The sequence below is a fragment of the Cupressus sempervirens genome, chromosome 6 (genome assembly GCF_028749045.1).
Source record: "Cupressus sempervirens isolate cs-2001-9-10 chromosome 6, ASM2874904v1, whole genome shotgun sequence".
Lineage (NCBI taxonomy): Eukaryota > Viridiplantae > Streptophyta > Pinopsida > Cupressales > Cupressaceae > Cupressus > Cupressus sempervirens.
The window spans coordinates 201,295,100-201,301,570 of record NC_143123.1 but is presented as its reverse complement, the minus strand read 5'-3'; positions in this window follow the sequence as shown (position 1 = coordinate 201,301,570).

Sequence of the window (6,471 nt, the reverse complement as noted above, 5' to 3'; positions counted from 1 at the left end):
CCTGCTACTTTTCAGGCAACAATAAATAAGGTTTTCCATCCTCAGTTGAGGAAATTTGTACTTGTCTTCTTCAATGATATCTTGGTGTACAATAGATCTTGGGAGGAGCACGTTGGATATATTGGGTAGAGAGTCCTTCTATGTAAAGGAGTGAAAATGTGATTTGGGTATGACAGAGTAGTTGTACTTGGGTCACATCATCAGTGCAGAAGGCATGCACATGGATCTTGAAAATATTTGTGCCATTGTGGAGTGGCCTTCACCGGTGAACCTTACACAGTTAAGGGGATTTTTGAGATTATGTGGTTTCTATAGGAGGTTTGCGGATGCATATTCTAGGCATGCAACACCCTTGATAGATTTGATGAGAAAGGGAGCTTTCTTGTGGAATCCTAAGGCACAAGAGAGTTTTGATAAATTTAAGGAGTTGATGACTTCCTGTCCAGTGTTACCAAATTTTAAAAAATCTTTTGAGCTACACTGTGATGCTTCTAGAGAGGGTGTTGGAGTGGTGCTTATGTAGGAGAAGCACCCTATTGCTTATGAGAGTAGGAAATTAAGAAGGCTAGAGTGAAGCTTTAGCATATATGATAAGGAGATGTTAGCCATTATGCATGCTTTGGCTAAATTCCAGCAATTAGTAGGTAGAAAATCTTGTATCAAAATTGACCATAATAGCCTAAAACACTTTTTGGGGTAGTGAGATCTCAATGATAGGTAGCAGAAGTGGGTGAGCAAGTTATAGTCCTATGACTTTGATATTGTATATTTTAAGGGGATACAAAATGTAGCTACTGATGCTTTATCACGTAAGCCCCATTTGAGCTTATTGATAGATATATGAAAGGATTGGAGACAATTGATCCTTACAGAGTATGAAAAGGATGCATGGACAACTAGATTCATAGATGAAACTATTCAAGATAGTAGATACACCCTTGTGAATGAGCTCATCATTTACAAAGGGCAAATATTTTCGGTTTCATGCTCAACACTAAGGAGGATGGTTTTGAAATATTTTCATGATTCACCTATGGAAGGACATCCTATTTTCTACAAGACATACCAATAGATTAGAGAGCACTTCACATGGAAAGGGCTCAAAGAAGAGGTACTTCATTATGTTGGGGGAGTGTCCCACCTGCTAGAAAAATGAGCAGGAATAATTCTATACATCTAGTTTACTTTAGCCACTTCCGATTCCTGAAAGGAAGTGGGAGTGTTTATCTATGGACTTCATCATAGGATTTCCTAGAACCCAAGGTGGGGACTGCATATATGTGGTTGTGTATCACCTTACAAAGTTTTCATACTTCTTTCTAATCACTGCTACATACACTGTTACATAGGTGGTATAGTTTTTCTTCAAGGAGATATTCAAATTACATGGCTTACCTCAGAGCATTGTAAGTGACAGAGATAGAAGGTTTATGAGTCACTTTTGGTAGGAGCTATTCAAGTTGTGTGTGATAGAGCTCACTTTGAGTACTAGCTACCATCCTCAGACAGATGGTCATAAAGAGATAGTGAATAAATAGGTGGAGGGATATCTCAGAAATTATATAGCAGGACAATAGAAGGCATGGGCAAGGTGGATTTATCTCTGTGAGTATTGCTACAATACCACTTATCACATGTATGTTCAGATGTCAACCTTTATGGCCCTGTATGGGTATGAGGGACCCAATTTTATGGATCTACTTTTGAGTGATAATAGAGTGCCCAGTGTAGGTGATTTGTTATGGGAGAGTTAGGACATTGTTAAGACTCTCAAGGATAATATAACCAAGGCACAAAATCAGCAGAAGTAGTATGCAGACCAAAAGAGAATTGAGAAAACTTTTGAGGTTGGAGATATGATATATCTTATGTTGTAGCTTAATCATCAATCCACTCTAAAGAAGAGTGGTGCTAAGAAACTTAAGCCATGATACTATGGTCCATTCAGGATTATCAGGAAAGTGAGAGAGGTGGCTTGTGAGTTAGATTTTTTGGCAGAGAGCAAGGTGCCAATGTTTTTCATGTGCCACGCCTCAAGAAGGCACTAGGACATCATATTGTTCCTTCTACAGTGCTTCCATCCTCATATGATAAGGGAAAATTGGTATTGGTGCTAGAGCTATCATTGATTTCAAGGAAAGAAAATTGAGGCAATGTACTATAAGGGAGTATTTGGTGAAATGGAAAGACCTACCAATAGAGGATGCAACATGGGAGAATGAGGAGATTTTATAGTATCCAGACTTAAATTTTCTTGAGGACAAGCAATTTTAGGGAGGGCAGACTATAATGTCTCCATTTTTTTAGCATCTTAGTAAAGTTCTTAGCCTTTACATTCTCTGAAGGCTAAGTAGAGAAATAAGGAGAAATTGATTAAATTAATTTTTTATAAATTCATTAAATAAATAAAAATTTAAAGGTGACTTTATATTTAATTAATTTAATTTTCTAGAAGCACAATCAATTATTGTATTGCAAGGGAGAAGCTTCTAGAGAGTGTATCTTCTAGAAATACAACTAATTATTGTATTAGAAAGGGGGAAGCTTCTACACAATGCAATTACATAATATTTTATTTCTTTCTAGAAGGGTGAAGGAAAAGAATAAATAGAGGTGAGAGCTTCATTGTTAATCATCTAATTATTGTGAATTGCATTTGATATAAACTTGGGAGAAGAAACTAAGGTTTCTGATTTTAGTTAGCCATTGGAAAATGTCAACTCTTCAGTGTTGCAACCATTTGAGGTGGTGAAATATCTACTGAATTTGGTATTTAGGAGAGCTTCAATTCAGGAGTTCTCTTTGTGCTTAAATTGGAGAATACAATTATTGTTGGCTACTACAGTACGCAAGAACGATGTTGCGCTACAATACTTATTCTTGATTTATCTCCATCCTTGGGCATCACTATTATTAGGTTCCTCTTGCAGCTATTACTAGTTACCATTGTAATTTTTTTGGGCATATGATTTTTCTATGATAATTCAGAATCAGATTTTGGCATTACTGTACTCATTATTGTCTTGGCAAACTCATAGCAACATTGCACATGAGAATAAATTCAACAAAGGAGATACATATTGCATAACATTTGTTTGATGAAATGTCCATCTAATAGCATATATGATCAGCATAATAGTTGTATGTCAATTTGTTTATCAAAATGTTAGTTGGCTGTAGGTATGCATTTCATATCTAGTTTCCATGTATGTGCATTGAAAATATCAAAAGAACTACTCTTGCATATTAGTTTATTGTAAGAGGCGTTGTAATATCATTTGCGAACATTCTCAATTTCTTAGCATTGAAAGGAAGCAATACAAGTGTTTGAAAATATTCCTTGAGCAAAAATTAGTCAGTTTGGGCAAGGGATATTACAAAGTATAAGTTAAATTATCATAGAAGCTTAAGAAGAAAGTTTAGAGTTGATCTAAACCAAAGATCTATGGTCAAGATTAAGTTTAGGGTTATGAAATAGGTAATGATATAAGGGAGTGAGGAAGGAACAAAAAAAGGAGAGAGAGGAAAAGGAGAGAACATAGTGAACAATGACAACAAGCATTAAAGTGAGAGAATAGAGGAACAAGCTGATCTGTCAAGCTTAAGGAGAAGCACTAGAAAACTCAAGTTATCTTGTATAATACTTAGCCAATTTTTATAAGATTGAAAAACTATTTTGTAGGACTATTAAGTTCATCCATGAACTTTTGTTAAAACCTCTATCAAGGTGAATGCTGAGAAAAACATGATTAATTCTCTTAGCTATGTAATCTTAATAGACTAAAGATACAATTAACATTGTATCAGTCACTTCTTACAAAGTGAGTTTCTTGAAAGGAAACACCATTGTATGCCTAATTGAAAAACCTTTTTGACTATAGTGAAAATGTTGTGGGTTTCATCCCCATCGAAGTTTTTCCCTCTAACCAAGGGTTTTTTGGGTTACCAAAATATTTGAGTTGTGTGTGAATTTTCTTCCATGAATAGTTATTTACTTTCACACATGGATTATTAATGGTTAATTTCTTATGCTATCTGTGAGATCTACCCCCCTCAGTACTTAACCTTTCCTACCTATAATTAATAGGTATCTATAGATTTCCAATATTTAAATGTTCATTAATCCATGATGAAAATTTATATTATGGGCATAAGGAAAAATAATGTGTGTTTGAAAATTATATTAAATTTTTCCCAAAACCACCTTATAGGAAAACCATATTGCCCTAATTTAATATTTAAAAAAGATAAACATTTTTGGGTGCTTGAGGAGTTTTTGTTGACAAAGAGAATAAAGTATGGTGTAAATACTAATTATTTTGAGCATTATAGACATTTGGAGGATGCTTCAAATGTTGTGATTAAAGACACAAATATTTCAAAATAAAAAATTATGAGAAAATTTTACCTAAAGAATTATTTTTCCAAATGTGATTTATGAGTGAATAGTGTGACACAAGACAAAAAGAGTTAGGAGAGTGACATTAGAAACTTCCAAATATATTATGAAATGAATTTTATAAAGGACACTAAAATAGTAATTTCAAAAATTTTAAAAGTAAAGAAATACAATAAAAAGTTAGGGTTTTCAAAGAAACATAACTTACCTAGGAAGAATAAGTGCAAGGTTTCCAATCTATCACAAAGGTTGATAAGAGGTCTTGAAGCCAAAGAGAGAAATGGGTACTTTAAAAATTCTGATCAGGAAATGAAATATAGCGAGGGAAGGGGTGATGCCATCTTCAAAATTTTCCTATTGTTACATTATACAAATAAGGTTTTTGTTAGGGGAAAGGATTGACATTCATTTTTTGGGACCAAGGACCACCAAATTATATTTTATCATCAAATTGAATAAGGAAATATGTTCATCTCTAGAGATAACTTGAATCTCACTATGCTCAAACGGAACATACCACCCTAGAAAGAGCTACTAATTTTTGGAAATTTTAGAGATCCAAAACTATGTTAGGAAGTAAATTTTCTCCATATGCTCACGTACATCATCTATGATAAAGTAGGTTCTTATATTTACAACTTCCCAAAATAGGTTCTTATACATATTTCATGCGGTGGATTTCTAGGTATGCATGTGTTTTATAATTTGTAGGTGCAAAATCATGATAGGTATATAATTTTTTTACCATAATATGTTCACACCAAAGTTTTCTTATATTAAACTATTTATTCTATTGTAGTACGTGCGTTAGTACATAATTTTGTAGTTAATTTTTCTTTATTACCTTATATAAGTCTATACTTTTTTGGCATTCTTATGATATTATTTGATATTTTTCCAGTTAGATTGATATCATTATTACAAGAATAGTTACTACAATTTTTCTCCATGTGTAGGATTGAACAATATGGATAGTTGATAAGCTATTGGCTCTATGTGTGATGTGTCCCTAAAAATGCATCACATTAGAGTAGCATCTAGGAAATGGCATGAAACCAAAACACTTGAATATGTAGTTTTGGTTTTTCAATCAAGCCATTTGGACTTAGTTGGAGTTATACTGATGAAGTTTTTAATATTGGAGAAGCTTTCTTGGATAACATGTAGATGAACCAAGGTGGGAGAACAATTAGAATAACATACTTTGATAAGTTGAACAAGAGAAGAAATGAAAAATTATTAGGAATATATATACTGACAATAGAATGAAAAATACAAGAGACTGATATAGGGAAAACACATCTTGAGAGATTCATTAGAATAACACAACACTATCAAAGAAACAAATTTGGAGTCACACTGAAACTCAATGGGTCAATTGTGATAGCCTATATCAATGGATATCCCAAATGAGAAAGTAAAATGATCATAGAAGTTCTCTTTGATATTAGTTGTCAGAATGGCTAACAAAGTCAATCAGATGATGTAAAAATTTCTTCAATACCCCATAGGCTTATTGGTATAACCTATGGTGACACAATACCATATAAGTAATGAAACTATATCAAGATATATTTTGGTGATGATTGAAATAGCTTTACACCATAAGGAGACAAATTTGAACATACTCTAACTCCTGATAAAAGTATTAAAATAAGTTATGCTGATGAGTGGAGAAAAATAACAATAGGCTATGTAATGTAATTTTTATTGAGACATTGAGAAAAGGTGTACAAGACCATCAAGGAAACACATGTTGATTTGACAGATTGAGCATCAAAATAACCTATATCAATACATGAACATTGAAGTAAGATTACATAAGCACAAGGACAATTTGGAAACTATTCCAACACTCGATAAAGTTATCAGTTTGACTTATGTTGATGAACATACCAAAATGATTTTCAAAGATACTATAATGATGGTGCCAAACGAGTGATGACATTGCATTGCCTACCCCATAGTTTTCTTTTTAGTTCATATTGCCAAACTCTATTATTCCACTTTTATGTGTGTGTTAGTTATTTTATCAGTGTTAAAGATTATTGATGTATGACATTATATTGTGA